Below are 15,638 nucleotides of genomic sequence, written 5' to 3' on the forward strand. Positions count from 1 at the left end.
AAAAAAGGCACTTTCCCATCTATACCATCCTTGAGGAAATGGCTTCAGTAGCTATAATAAATTCTTATCAACTTCTGGTAACTTTCTTTTGCCTGTAGAAGAAATCAAAATGAATCAAAAAGGGGAATTTTCTCTCCAAAGAATAAATCTCTGGATTCATATACTTTTTCTGCTCTATCTTCTTTATCTCAAATGGTAATATTTCCCCTTCTTGTCTGCTCTGGCCCTACACACAGAATTCAGGGTTATGGTGAGGAAATGGAATGACAACAGGAACCCAAGGGAGTCACTTTCGTCAGCCGTCCATACAGCCACCTACCTAGTTGAGGCCCTCGTCATCTCTCCCTGGGGATATTGTCACAGCCTCCAATTGGCCTCCCTGCCTCCAGCCTCATTCTCTTCCAATTCATTTTCTATACATCTATTTCAGTTTTTAAAAATACACACATTTTCTTATGAGACTTCCCTGTTTAAAGCCTTTTGTGATCCCCTCATGTATAAAGTAAAACACCAGACCCTTCACAGGCCCAGTCACTCCAACCAGTGTACTTCTCCTATCTCCATCCTCATTACACCAAACTCTAGCCATTGAACTACTCAGAATTTCCTGAATAAGTCAAGTGTTTTTATTCACTCATGTAATTTTCCTCTAATTTTAACCTTCATTACTCCTATGACAAAAATGTACCTAGTTTTAAAGACAAACTTTAAAGAAGTCACCACTTCAGAAAGCCAATTACTTTCCTCCCTCTCCTGTTTCACAGAAAATGTCTCACTCCCTTTGTCATGTCCCATAGTCCTTTACCCTTTCACCTGTGACCTTATCTTCTTAATCAACAAGTTAACATTTTCTGTTAAATTTAATTATACTAATGAGGACAATCAGACAAAATACTTTAAGACGACATAGCACATTTGACAATATATTGTAATTACAATATATTCAAATATTCTTAAATCATGCCCTCCGTAAGTACACTTGATGGTATAATGTCATCTTGATTTTAAGACACTGTTGATTTTAAGATGCTATATTTACTTAGTAATACATTTTTAAAAAGGCTATTACTCTACATCAATCTACATTTTTTAAACAAATTTATCCAGATAATTACATTTTACTTTTTTTGTTTAGTGTTACAGAATCTGAGTGTACGTCTTCAACATAATGAGAGAATCTGAATCACATCTCATCACATACAGTTTGCATGGCATCGTGGGTGTATCATGATCATTTTGTAATCTGTGCTGGTGATAGTGACCTCTTTAGCATCCTTAGGTAAGACCATTAAGTATGAAAGTATATTAAAGATTATCAAAGTTTTGTCGTTGTTTCTTAGTTGGTTAAACTCAGAGTCTTGGTTGCCATTAATTAAATAATATATTGCTGGAAGTTAAATGATTTCTTTTTAAGTGAGAAGAAGCTTTGAACAGAGACTTCTAAAGCCTGAGTGCTGTGTGAACTGGTTACACCTATCTCTCCCAGGTTCGAAAGTTCTATCGGCTATTCCTGAGAGACTTGGCTGTTTCTACAGTCCTTAATTGCTTTGCTTACTGAAGAGAGAAATTTTTTTTGTTGTTTTGTTTGTTTATTTTACTACTTCATCATAACATAATTTTTTGGAAGACACTTAAGCAACAGTTGGGAATTTGAAGTTCAGTTAAAATTTTATCACCAATACAAATAACGGTGAGAAAAAAAGTAATATATTCACCGTGCTGCACTAAATGCTCCTGTGTTCAGGCCTTCTCGCTTGTATTATCCCAGGAAGGGGCAACTCACTCTTCTACCTGGTGGCTGGTAGGAGAACAAGGATTGGCACTGATTATAAAGGCACATTTCAATTCCAGAAATAGAAAAACTTAACACACATTTGCATCTATCAACACAAAATTAAGGTTGTTGTTATGTGTTTGTGTCCTTCACAAAACTATGAACCCCTTAGTTCTGCTATTTTTCTCCTTCTTATCTGTGTTCCTAGTGTCCAGTATGGTACTTGGTATGTATTATGTGCTCAATAAATGCCGTGGAATGAATGGGGAAATGCAAACTATAAACCAGTCAGATAACTAATAGTATGTGTTCATGTATCAGTTATTTAGTTGCACTGACAGGTTTGAAAGGGGTGATTCTCAATCTATCCTTCTTTATTTTGTGACTTGTGATAGAAATGTTTTGTTCCTCAATTTGAAGAATGTTTTTCTCCAGTGCAAGAATAAAAAGTGACATAAATGGTAGAATTTCCTCATTTAGATTGTTCCTGACTCTTTAGAATCTGCTTCTATTTCTCTGATAGGGAACGGTTCACAAACAAGCAAATAACCAAGTAGCAAACCAATATTAATAGGGCATTTTAGAAATATCTAATATCATTAGGTCCAGAGGTGATTTTCAAGGAAATACGTGCTGAAGTCTGTGTTTTTTATTACACACAGGTACTCATGTCATATCTAGGATGGTTAAACTGTTTTTTTGGTTCATATAATGGAATTAAATAAACCAATATTTCATGATGCTATTCAAAGAACTTTCTCAACTGTTCAGCTTTTAGGACTAGATGCACTGTCGACCCAAAAGCTCTCCAAAGAGGGAGGCATAAAAAGCCTGGGAGCAAGCAGGGTGTTCTAGTTGTACATTGCTCTAACAAACTTTAATCATTAATCATCTAATTATCTCACGATTTTGTGCATGAAGAATTTAGGCTGAAGTCAGCAACAGTGGTCCATGTGGCATCATGTAAGATCCCTTGACAATATTTGGCTGGAGCTGGGCTGGCCAGGAGGGTACCAGTTGGCTTTGTTCACTTGTCTGGTGGCTTGATGAGTCCAATGAAAGGCTCAACTCAGCTATGACTATCCATTGAAGTGCCTATGTGTGGTTTTTCTATCAAGGTTCAGTTCAGTTCAGTCTCTCAATCGTGTCCAACTCTTTGCAACCCCATGAACCACAGCACGCCAGGCCTCCCAGTCCATCCCCAACTCCCAGAGTCCACCAAAACCCATGTCCCTCAAGTCAGTGATGCCATCCAACCATCTCATCCTCAGTCGTCCCCGTCTTCTCCTGCCTTCAATCTTTCCCAGCATCAGGATCTTTTCAAATGAGTCAGCTCTTCCCATCAGGTGGCCAAAGTATTGGAGTTTCAGCTTCAACATCAGTGCTGCCAATGAACACTCAGGACTGATCTCCTTTAGGATGGACTGGTTGGATCTCCTTGCAGTCCAACAGACTCACAAGAGCCTTCTCCAACACCACACTTCAAAAGCATCAATTCTTTGGTACTCATCTTTCTTTATAGTCCAACTCCCACATCCATACATGACCACTGGAAAAACCATAGCCTTGACTAGATGGACCTTTGTTGACAAAGTAATGTCTCTGCTTTTCAATATGCTATCTAGATTAGTCATAACTTTCCTTCCAAGGAGCAAGCGTCTTTTAATTTCATGGCTGCAATCACCATCTGCAGTGATTTTGGAGCCCAAAAATATAAAGTCAGCCACTGTGTTTCCACTGTTTCCCCATCTATTTGCCATGAAGTGACAGGACTGGATGCCACAATCTTAGTTTTCTGAATGTTGAGCTTTAAGCCAACTTTTTCACTCTCTTCTTTCACTTTCATCAAGAGGCTCTTTAGTTCTTTTTCACTTTCTGCCATAAGGGTGGTGTCATCTGCATATCTGAGGTTATTGCTCTTTCTCCCGGCAATCTTCATTCCAGCTTGTGCTTCCTCCAGCCCAGCGTTTCTCATGATGTACTCTGCATAGAAGTTAAATAAGCAGGATGACAATATACAGCCTTGACGTACTCCTTTTCCTACTCAAGGTGGCCTCAGGATTACTGGTCTTCTTACTTGACAGCCCGCAGCTATATGGTGGCACTTCCACCCTATTCTCTTGGTTCAAGCCTACCTACTGGAGAAGGAAATGGCAATCCACTCCAGTATTCTTGCCTGGGAAATCCCATGTATAGAAGAGCCTGGTGGGCTATAGTACATGGGGTCAAAAAGAATCGGACACAACTCAACAGTTAAGCACAAGCCTACCCAGATTCAAGAGGCAGGAAACATAGGTCCTGCCTCTGGAAGGAAGGAGTTTCAAAGATTTTGCAACCTTGTTTTAAAACTGTCATGAGTGTGGCCTTGGGAGACTCCAACAGGAAGCCCAGTGTGTAGGGGAAAAGACTTTGTGCCCATCAAGCCTGAAAGGCATGGTGAGGCTGCAAGTGGAAGGATGGGGAATAAGGTCAGAATCAAAGCAGCAGAGTCAGACACTACTTGATAGGAGGAACTGTTGGCATCACATACTCTGAAGTAAGATCTACGAGCAGCAAGAGATGCTGGAGTTAATAGTGTGTGATATCCCTGATAGTGGCCATCAGAGGAACTCATGACCAGATAGTTGCTATTTTATGCTCAGACATCTGAGCAAGCTTGACAGTGTGGTCACTGGAAATCAGCATTTCCTCTTGTCGACAACTCAGTCCTTTTTCTGTTCCACAGATCCCTTTTATAAACCCTGACCAGGGATCACCATTTTCCAGCCTTTCCTTAGACAAAGGCTTCTGTTGAGTTCCTTGATCCCTGACTAGCTTAACCTTGGGGGCCACAGGCAGAGGGCCATGGACAGATCTGGGGCTTCTCTGGTTTCTTTGAACACCCAGAAGGACTTCCATCTTCATCAGCAGATCTTTTATATGTATGCCCTGAATTCTGTCTTACCTTTATTATTTCTTCCATATCCACTGTTTCTTTCCTATTCCAGTTAACCTTCTATTACCATCTTCATGTTCCAGTTCATTCAGGGTTTTCTTAAGGCTTTCTCTGAACTGATATTTTTCACCCCAGAGTTCCCCACCAGTAACTCTCAGAATAGTAAATTGTTGAATTGTCAGGAAATTTGCCAGCTGGTTGATTTCACGTGGATAGTTTCAACTTGGCCATGATAGAGTGACTATAAACCACCCCTCCCTATACCAGAACTGTTGTTAAATACTTACCAGCACATGATTGCTCATTTATTAAATGATTTTATTTTCTTACCTCTGTCTGAATTTAATTCAGAAATCACTATTTCCACTCGCTATGGAGTCACAAAACATTTACATTTAAAAATATAAAATTGTTAAGATCAAGTGGCTTCACATTCTCTAAGTCCTGTCAGTAAAGTGGTGATAACATCTTCCTCCAAGTCGTGATGGGACAAGACTGGGTCATGCCAGTCTAGGTAAACACTAGATACTCACTGGCTCTTATCTCTCTGCTGGTCCCCACCCCTTTCAGACTCGGGTTACTCCTTTATCCAGTGATAGTTTTTGGAGCTCTCTTGTTGTATGAAAAGCTGGCACTAGTGACTCATCAGTGAAGTATGTTTTAAGCTGATGAAAATCTTTATACTGGTGGGAAAAGCTCACAACAATCCACATTCGTTTGTACTTCTGTGATGAACTGTGAAAACTAGGTCTTGTTCTGCAATGCTAAACCCTGGGCATTTTGAGGCAATTCGGAATGTGAATTCTTGGATTGTTATCCATATTGTCATTCTTCCACTTGGACAAAGCTGTTTTTCTGAAATACCCATCTGGCACGTGTCTATATTCAACTGTGCCCTAATTTTGTAGGACCAGCTTCCCTTTGTGTTGAGGTCATTGTGCATTGAGGTCAGATATGAATCATTTGGGCAAAGCATGTTGTCCCCTCTTCTCCAGGGTCTGAAAAACATACACGTGCCATCCTACACATCCTCTGACATGGGTAGTGACTGTTAACATGTTTTGCCCAATGGAATTCATAGCTGCTTCTTCCTGCAAGGTTAATTTCATCTGGAAAAGACATTTTTTAAAAAAATCCTAGGGTTATTACATTTGATGAGATTAATTGCCCCCAAGCTTTAAAAATGCATATTTTGACAGCCAACAAGTATGTCAAGAAATACATGAAGTAAAAATATAAAGCAGGGGAAAATAGCAGTTATTTGTTTGACTTTAGTAAGTGTCAGGGTCCTTTTATTTGCTGCTTCATGGTCCCAGTGGACTGTTTAAAGTTAGGTTTACTGAGGTGTAATTTACATGCAGGAAAATGTACCTTTTTTGGTGTAGAGGTCTATGAGTTCTCACAAACATGTGTTCTGTGTAATCACCACAATCAAGGTGTAAAACAGCCCCAGGCCTCCTCCAAACTCCCTAGGGCCCCGTGATGCCAACTCCCCTCTCCCACCCCCAGGCCCTGGCAATCACAGATTGGTTTACAGCCTCTGAAGTTTTGTCTTTTTCAGAAAGGCATGTTAATGAAACATTATACTACATAGCCTTTTGAGTCTGGCTCCTTTTACTCAGTGAATGCATTCGAGATGCACCCACGAAGTTGTACCGGTGGCTTGCTCTTTGTTTTTGCTGAACACTGTTGCATTGTGTGCCTGCACTGCGGCTTGTTTATCCATTCACAGTTGCAGGACATTTGGGTTGTTTCCAGGTTTGGGTGATTATGAATCAAGCCACTGTAAATATCCGCATACAGATTTCTGTATGAACGTAGGTTTTCATCTCCCTTGGGTCAGTCCTGTGTGCCATTTTCTCAGCCCCCCAAACTCCTGTGGCTGCTTCACGCCTGCCTGCATAATCCTCAAAGCCCCAGTTTGGAGGGGCTGAGCACCATTCTCACTTCAAGTAGGGATGTGTGAGTTCCAGAGTAAGGAAGCAGTTTTAGAATTTAGGTTTGTAGACAACTGACCTACCCCCTGAGGAGACAGGGAAGTAAATTGAATGCAGAGAAATATATAGGTGGTTGATAGATGGAGGGAACAGAGATGGGCAAAATAAAGGAGCGAGCACAAGACGCATCTCCTACATCAGGTGCTGTAATTAAGGGCTTCTTCTTAATTAGCAGCCCAGCTGCCTATAAAATTGAATTGTGTTTCTCTGCTTATAAATGGGAATTGTGACTCTCTGAATTATGATTTGCTTAAATCCACACTCTTGCCATTTGTGTGTAAGAGTTAATGTATTGCAGCTGATAGCTGGACTAAGGCGAGATGATTAGGAGGTCTCTGGTCATCAGAGATTTCTGTTAATAATTCGATCTGAAGAACAATAATAGCTAACACCAAGAGCTTGCCATGTACCAGATACTATTCTAAGGACTTTACGTATTCGAACTCAATTAATCCTCATGACAACCTTAAGAACTAGTGGTAATTTCCCCCACTTTACAGATTTTGTAGAATCTGAGGCACAGAGAGGTTGAAGACCATCCGTAAGTGGCAGAGCTGGAATAAACACAGGCAGGCCATCCGGCTCTCAAGCTTATTTGCTTACCCATGAGGCTTCCCTACCCCGAAACTCCTACCATGAAGAGCCAGGCATGTGACGTGTCTTCTCTGGCCTTCATAATGCCCCACAAGGTGACTCTTGTTATCCCTATTTTACAGATGAGGGAATTGAGACTCAGAGAAATTAAGTAACTAGGTCGAGGCCTCCCTGCTGGTGGGTCACGGAGCTGGGAATGGAATCTGAGTTAGTTCACAGGGTCTCCACCACCCCTCCCTGCCTCTTGTAAAATCCTTTGGTTTGCCTTGGACTTGACCTGAGTTGAGAGGCTGTCGAGGACATGAAATGAAGATGAATCTGTCTGAGGCTGTGTTAACCCGCTGTCCAGGCTCAGCGCATGCTACCTGCACATTCCTGCTGGGACCTGGCTCCTTGCAACCTGCTGACCACTGAGAGTTCCTCTCTGGGGATCAGGAAGCCAGTTGTAAAAATATTCTGATTTTTACCAGGGCTTTTCTCAAATAATAAACTCTCCTAGAAAAGTTGGGGGAAAACACATACACACAAATAAATATTTTTTGAGGATATATTTATGATAGATGTCTTCTTGTATTCATTTGACTCAAATTTCCTTAATAGCTGCTTATTCTGAGCATCATGCTTGCTCTAATTAGTTTTTTCATCATGTGGCGGTTGGTCTCTGGAGGAAGAGAGAGTTTGAAAGCATAAGCAGCAGCCGTGGCTATAAAAGCACCAAATAAACTCATCATTGCCTTGGCTGTGCTTCTGTGAAGTGGAGGTGAGGGCCGGTCCAGTCCTTACAAATCTCACCTTGCACAGAAATGCCCTGATGTGGAGGATGCTTGGTTTTCATTATTCTGTCGTCGTTGGGCATCTTCTCCGAGCTCAGCTCTGCATTCAGCACTTTGGATGCTTGCTATCTCCGGTCCCCACAGCCCACTTTCTGTACCCACCTGTCCCCCTGCTGAATTATGGGTTCCTGAGTGTAGGGAAATAAGTCATCAGGGATGAATTGGATCTGATTTTCTGTCATCCAGGAGTTTCTAGTTTAGTAGGAGAAACTGACATATATATACACATAATTTGAAAACATAGCACCCTGTGGTAGTGCAATAGTATTATAATAACAATTACATTTAAGGAGAGGGTATCATGGTCCTGGCACTGTGCTAAATCCAGCACGTGTTTCTATATATCTTTAATCCTTAGTGAAATCAATGCAGTTGATTTCAGTAGCAGTTATCTACTATCTTAGTAAGGCTGTGTAACGACCATAAAACCTCAGTGACATGCAGCAACATTTATTTTTGCTCACAAATCTGAGCATTGGCTGGGAGCTTCTGCTTCTGGGGCAGCTGGCTGTTGGCCAAGGCATTTTGGCTGAGTGCTCTCGTGCATCTGGGGGTTGGCTGGTCTGAGAAACTCTCAGATGAGATGCTTTGCCTCCGTTTTACTCTGTCTTTCCTCCTTCACCAGGGCAGCTCTGGCTTATCCTTATGGCAAAGGCAGGATTCCAAGAACATGGAAGCTCACAAACCTCTAGAGGCTGAAACTTGAAACTGGCCCACAGTCAGTTCTGCTGTACTTGCACTTGGCCAAAGTAAATTTACAAGGGTAACCTAGATTCAGGGAATGGAGGAGAGGCTCCACCTCTTAATGAGAGGAGCTCTGCAGTTACTCTGTAAAGAGCATGGGTGTCAGAGCAGTGAAGAATTGCAGTAGACACTTCTGTAATCTACCATAGGGACTACTATCATCCCCATTTTACAGATGAAGAAACTGATGCATAAAGAGGTACCTAATTCCCACAGAAAGTGCATGCAGGCTAAGTTGCTTCAGTCATATCTGACTCTGTGTGACCCCCATGGACTGTAGCCCACCAGGCTTCTCCGTCTATGGGATTCTTTAGGCAAGAATACCGGAGTGGGTTGCCATGCCCTCCTCCAGGGGATCTTCCAGACCTAGGGATGGAACCCACGTCTCTTATGTCTCCTGAATTGGCAGGTGCGTTCTTTACTGCTAGAGCCACCTCAGAAAGTAGTGGCATCTTAAACAAAAGGGCCATGGAAGCACTGATGAAGAAAGAGATTGATGCTTTTAAGAAAGACTTGAAATCTTCTTTGGTATGGGGATGAATCAGAGCTGGGGCACTGTAACAGATGCTGCTGATGCCTCACCCCAATACACACCAGGACCACCTCTGAGCACACCAGCAGCTGTTGGGAGTAGCTGATCGGCTTCTCACCTCAAAGGACTCTTAGCTCCTCTGCTTGAGGCTTTCTCCAAGGTCATCAAAGTTCACTCTTCTCCTTGCAGGGGAGCCAGCGAGTGTCAGAGTTAATGCCCTCTCAGGGGCAACCCTCAGCCAGTGTGGGGTAGGAGCTGAGGAGTCAACAACCCAGCTTCCCCATCCTGGGTGGAATAATTCCATGGCATATCTTACACAGTTCCTGAGATAATCCCCCTGGGGACCTTGCCCCAGGTTACTCTCAGTAGTAACCTACTCATTAACACACACCATACCACCCTCCTCTTTCAAAGAAGCCACCTGCACCCAAGCCCTTGTCTTAGGATCTGCTTTTGTAGGAAATCAAAGGAAGACACTTTGAAGGACGGACAAGATATTGACAGATAGGGGAAGGCCTGTGCAGTGTTCCAGGCAGAAGATTTCATTTGATAAGGTCTTGAAGCTGTTCTGAGCTCATCTATTTTGTTTGTCCAGAAGTGCTTTTCAGAACCCAGGCCGATTTTGTAACATGTAGTGCACAAAGCAAACATGAGGGATACCGATGACCTAGTTACTCATTAGCCACCTTAAATTTTTTTTCTTTCTCAAAAAATTAGCTTTCTGAGTCATAAAGGAAATGCAGGCACATTGTAGAAAAACTGGAAATACAAAAAGAAGTAAAAAGAAGAAAGACACATCATCCTACATACAGGCAACTTCTTCCTAATTTTTTTTCTGTATTTTATTTTGATTTTTCTTCTATGCATATTTTAATGTTTCATGTATACTATTTTCTTCAGTTTTTGTATTCTTCTTTTCCAGTTGTTATCAGAACAAAAGCATTGTAAGCATTATTAATACATCTCCAGAAATCTGAATTCTAATGACTGCATTATATTATAGCTTGTGAATGTGACATAGTTTTACCTAATCATTCCCCCAGTTCTGGACACTGTGTTTAAATTTTCTTTGTGCAAATAATACTATATTTACATCACTCTGTAATCACATTTTATGTTAATTTCAGATTATTCCTTTGAGGAATAGATTTCTAGAAATACAATTAGTAGGTTACAGGGTTTAAGCATTTTCACAAGCTTCTGGTCACCAAAATTTTAACTTTAACATTTAGATTTTGCCCAGTACAGATATCTATCTTAGTACCTGAAGGGGTTTTTTTCAAAACCTTATTCATACAAGCAATGTATATTTATTGAACACCTGTTATGACTGGGTATGGTTCTCAGTACTAGAGACACCAGTGAACAAAACACACACAAATCCCTACCCTGGGTGAGTAAAAGAGAGCCTCAGACATTTTCTAATGAATACTAGAGGGTAAGGATATGCTTAAAAAAATGATGAGTGCATGTCACGAGGACCCAAGAGCCTGCTTGAAAGGGTTCCCACCAGCAAAATCTGGGGTAATGTGAATACCAAATAATGAAAGAAAATAGTGAATTATAAATTATTAAAGAAATAGAAATTGATGAATCCACTGTAATGATAGGTAGATAAACAAACACACAAGGGAGAAGGGAAAGCTCTTGCTTATAGTAAAATGCCAAGTTCCTGTTGGTCAGTGGGCTGCAAATGCTACAGTTGGAAACTACCATTTTATTACTATCATAATAAAGATTGGCTTAGGCAAGAATCATCAATAGGTTATACATCTAGGAGTTAATTTTCATAGGGAACAGGAGATCTTCATGGTCTTAGGTGTCTCTCTAGAGACTGGTCATCAGTTGCAAAGGAAAGAACAGTAACTGTTCAGTGTAGAAACTAAACAACATCTTGACCAGATGATAAAAACTGGTATCGCCCACGAGAAACACCAGTGTGTGCTTCCAAATGCCGCTCATTGAAAAGGACACATGTCATTAATGATGTACTCTGGTTGAGAATACCTAACATGGATATAACTGTGAAGAACTAATCAGACCAATCATTCCCAAATGAGGAAAGTTTTATTGAGAGAGAGGCAGGGGGTGAGAAAAAACACGATAGCCTTCAGAAGATTCAATGTTATAAAATACAAAGAAAGGCTGACTTGGAGAAAACAAGCTATAAAGAACAGTGCTAGGTCTATTGACATTATTGTGTCACTTATCAACATTAGATTAAACACTTAAACACATTAGATTAGAGCATTTTATCAAAGTTAAATTTGCTGAAGTTGGTAACTATATTAGAGTGATTTATAATATCCCAATTCTTAGGAAAGACATACTGAAATAATTAGGTATAATAGAGCATGATGCAGGCAACCTACTCTCAAATATTCAGAAAAGTATTATATAATCACATAGTATGGTTGTATAATTAAAATAATCACATACGTTTTATATGTGAGAGGGAGGGAGTAAATCATAATGCATCTGGATAAAATGCTAATGATAGGTCAACCTGGGGATAGGGGTCATGGGGATTCTCTGTCCTGTTCTTATGTTTACCACTTTTCTCAGTTTACAATTATTTTTCAAATAAAAATTTTGATCTCATAGAGCCCACATTCATTAAGATTACAAGAAGATTGGGGTAGAATCATAAGAGTCCACACACTGGAATGAAAACTATGTTCAAACACTTTACTAAACATGTGCTTAAGCATAGCCAGCCTTCAAGCATCACCTTCTGATACCCTGTCTCTAGACAGGGATGAGGTCCTTAACCAGTGGGGGCAGGAAGGTCCTCTGCCTGTGCCCCACTTCCTGGTTATGCCTATAAAATCTCATCACCCTATTCTGCCTGGTGATATTTCTTATTTCATGGCTATGTTAGCCAGGTTCCACCTAGGATAATGGAAACCTTCTAGGTATTGAAAACAGAGGGAGCTTAATGTGGGGAATTGGTTACCTGGGTGATGGAAGACTTGAGAAGATAAATGGGAGATTGAGACCGCCCAGAGATTTGCAATGGCAGAAAGTCACAGCCACTTCTGAGCTGGAGGGACAAAAGGGAAGGCAATGTTGCTGGAGTCCAGAGGCTAGGGTTCCTGACGGACACAGGAACCACGTCTGACAAGAGCTGGCAGCAAGTACAGTCCCTGCCTCTCCTTTCCTTCAGCTACTGTCACCCAGGACTGTCTCTCTGTGGCTGAACCCAGGGTGAGCCGATCTCTCATTCTCTTAACACATACAACTTGAGGGATGTACAGCCGAGCAGGGAAAGGATGAAAAATGGATCTTAGGACAGCCACTGCTATGCCCTTATAGCTATCTGCAGAAAGATCTTGGCATTTGCATCCATAATGTTCAAAATTCCATGTATTATGTCTAGGGAGGCTTGGCCTCTCTCCTGTCCTTTTCGCAAATTTTTGGTCTAGATTCTTGGGCCCATGGCTCTGTCTCTATTCTGAGCGCTCTGTTGGCCATGATTCCTTTCAAGCTGACCTGGGTCAGCCGTGGTTTCTGCAGCCAAGCAGATTCCCTTGAAGACCTGCATAGTTTCTGCATTAATGTTTATACCATGAATGTACCTTTGAGGATGCTAATAATGCACTTCCCACCCTCTCTCTGGTTTAGTTGCTGTTTCCCAACCACTGCCTATAATAGTGTGAGCAGGAGTTTAACCTTCTTGGGTGGGAAGAGTCTCTTTTCACTTGGGATCTGGCCTGAAAGCAGAGTTCCCTGTTGGGTGGTGCTATGACACGACCTGGGTACTATTACTGAAAACAGCCCTGACGTCACCACTCAAAGATGTTGCTGCTATGATCACATCAAGCTCAACAGCTTGGTAGCCTGTGATTTCTCGTGGTCCGGTGTCTAAGAGTAGAAATGATGGGACTTGGCTCCAATTTTTCCTGGAAAATTAATTTATTCCTTCCATGTCCACACACAGTTCAGTTCAGTTCAGTCACTCAGTCATGTCCAACTCTTTGCAACCCCATGGACTGCACCATACCAGGCTTCCCTGTCCATCACCAACTCCTCGAGTTCACCCAAACTCATGTCCATTGAGTCGATGATGCCATCCAACCATCTCATCCTCTGTCGTCCCCTTCTCTGCCTGCCTTCAATTTTTCCCAGCATCACGGTCTTCTCAAATGAGTCAGCTCTTTGTATCAGGTGGCCAAAATATTAGAGTTTCAGCTTCAACATCAGTCCTTCCAATGAACACCCAGGACTGATCTCCTTTAGAATGGACTGGTTGGACCTCCTTGCAGTCCAAGGGACTCTCAAGAGTATTCTCCAACACCACAGTTCAAAAGCATCAATTCTTCGGCCCTCAGCTTTCTTTACAGTTTAACTCTCACATCTATACATGACTACTGGAAAACCATAGCCTTGACTAGATGGACCTTTGTTGGCAAAGTAATGTCTCTGTTTTTTACTGTGCTGTCTAGGTTGGTCATAAGTTTTCTTCCAAACAGCACTGGGGAGGGGCAGATAAACACCCTGTCTCAGAGTGACTAAGTGTCAGCAATCTAGAAGTCCCCAATTCAGTTCTCTTAGCCTGCACTCACCATGTCTTTAAAGATCAACTCAATTTCCTATCTTACTTTTGGAGGAATTCAACATTCCTCCCAACCAACAGCTCTATTCTCTGTGGCTTTAAGTGCCTCCCAGTCACCTCAGGCTTCAGTCTCCTGTTGCCATTTGATTCTCAATCTCCATTGTACGTCCTCTGTGCTGTTTCTTTTCCGCATCATCCAGTTGCTGTCTATTCTTAACATCAGGCAGGTCCTTGATCTTGGAGGCCATGTTTCAAATGCCAGATCCTTGTTGTGGCTAGAGTGAGAAATGAAGGCCCATGGGGTTTAGGTTCAACTGCATTTGCAGCCAGAATTGCTTACTCAAGTACATGAGCTTTCCTAAAATTCCATGTTGACACAGGCATAGCAAACTTTTATTGAAATTTTGAGTGTATGAGGGTTGCTGTTAACTCAGTGTAGCTCAGGCAAGTGTATATACCTACCTACACATCACAGCTTAAACACTAAACATCTCTATTATGTCCATTAGCCTTTCTTGTACCATGAAGTTCTTGGCCAATCTTGCATATCAGATTCTCTGGTGGCTCAGATGGTAAAGAATCTGCCTGCAATGCAGGGGACTCGGATTCTATCCATGGATTGGGAAGATCCCCTGGAGAAGGGAATGGCAACTCACTCCTATTCTTGCCTGGAGAATTCCATGGACAAAGGAGCCTGGTGGGCCACAGTCCACGGGGTTGCAAAGAGCTGGACATGACTGAGTGAGTAACACACACACAATCTTCCATTTAAAAACATGATCTACCCCCATATTCTCCATTCTTTTTTTTTTTAATCTCTTTTTTCTTATTTCCTCCATTTTAGAGGATAGTCTCCAAATCCAGCCATCTCCCTTTATATTTTCCAAGTCAAGCAGTTCACTGCCCTGGCTACTGTCTCCAGGCAGGCCCCACCCTGAGTGCTAGCCTTCCATAACCAGAATGGCTTATCAAAATTTTCACTAAATAAGACAGTTCTCTCTCTCAGGTACCCCACAACTAATGTGTTTGTAGAGATGGGATGGGAGTGGCACTGGGAGGGGAGAACACAGGAAGGGGGTTTGACAAGAGGTGTCCCTTGTGAAGGGGACAAAATGAACATGGCAAGTTTGAGAATAATCTGGACTATGTTCTGTTCTCCCAAATATCCACCTCACAACCTCTAATTCTGTGCTTTGTTCTTTTGGACTCTGAAAGCTTTTTGGTCTTCAATAATTCTCTATTAAAATGCAAATACCTACTGGGAGTTGTTAAGCCTTATCAGTTAATAGTTGACTCTTGCATAAGCATAGGATCCTGCTTTAATGGGGCCAGGATGGCAGAGGAATGTGGTGATTTTGTGGAAGGACGAATAGATTCAGAAAGAAGGGGAGAGAATATCAAAGGGGTCATTTGGGGTCTTATATTTTGACCAGAATGAACTCTGCTCACACTTATCCATAGTCTTTTGCTTTACCTTCTCAACAGGAGCCATTTTTAAATGGTTGATTGTTTTCCCCTTGACCTGAGAGTAAGTTGAATTAAGGAGGGATGCTGGAGCCTCTCTCGTCTGTCATGCCTGAATAAGAAAGAGTAAAAGTAATCCAATGAAATAGCTAAAACAGTGCCCCCTTCCAGTTTAAATTTAGCTCTGTTTGATGGCATCAGTGCCATGGC

This window comes from Bos indicus, chromosome 6 (genome assembly GCF_029378745.1).
Source record: "Bos indicus isolate NIAB-ARS_2022 breed Sahiwal x Tharparkar chromosome 6, NIAB-ARS_B.indTharparkar_mat_pri_1.0, whole genome shotgun sequence".
Taxonomy (NCBI): Eukaryota; Metazoa; Chordata; class Mammalia; order Artiodactyla; family Bovidae; genus Bos; species Bos indicus.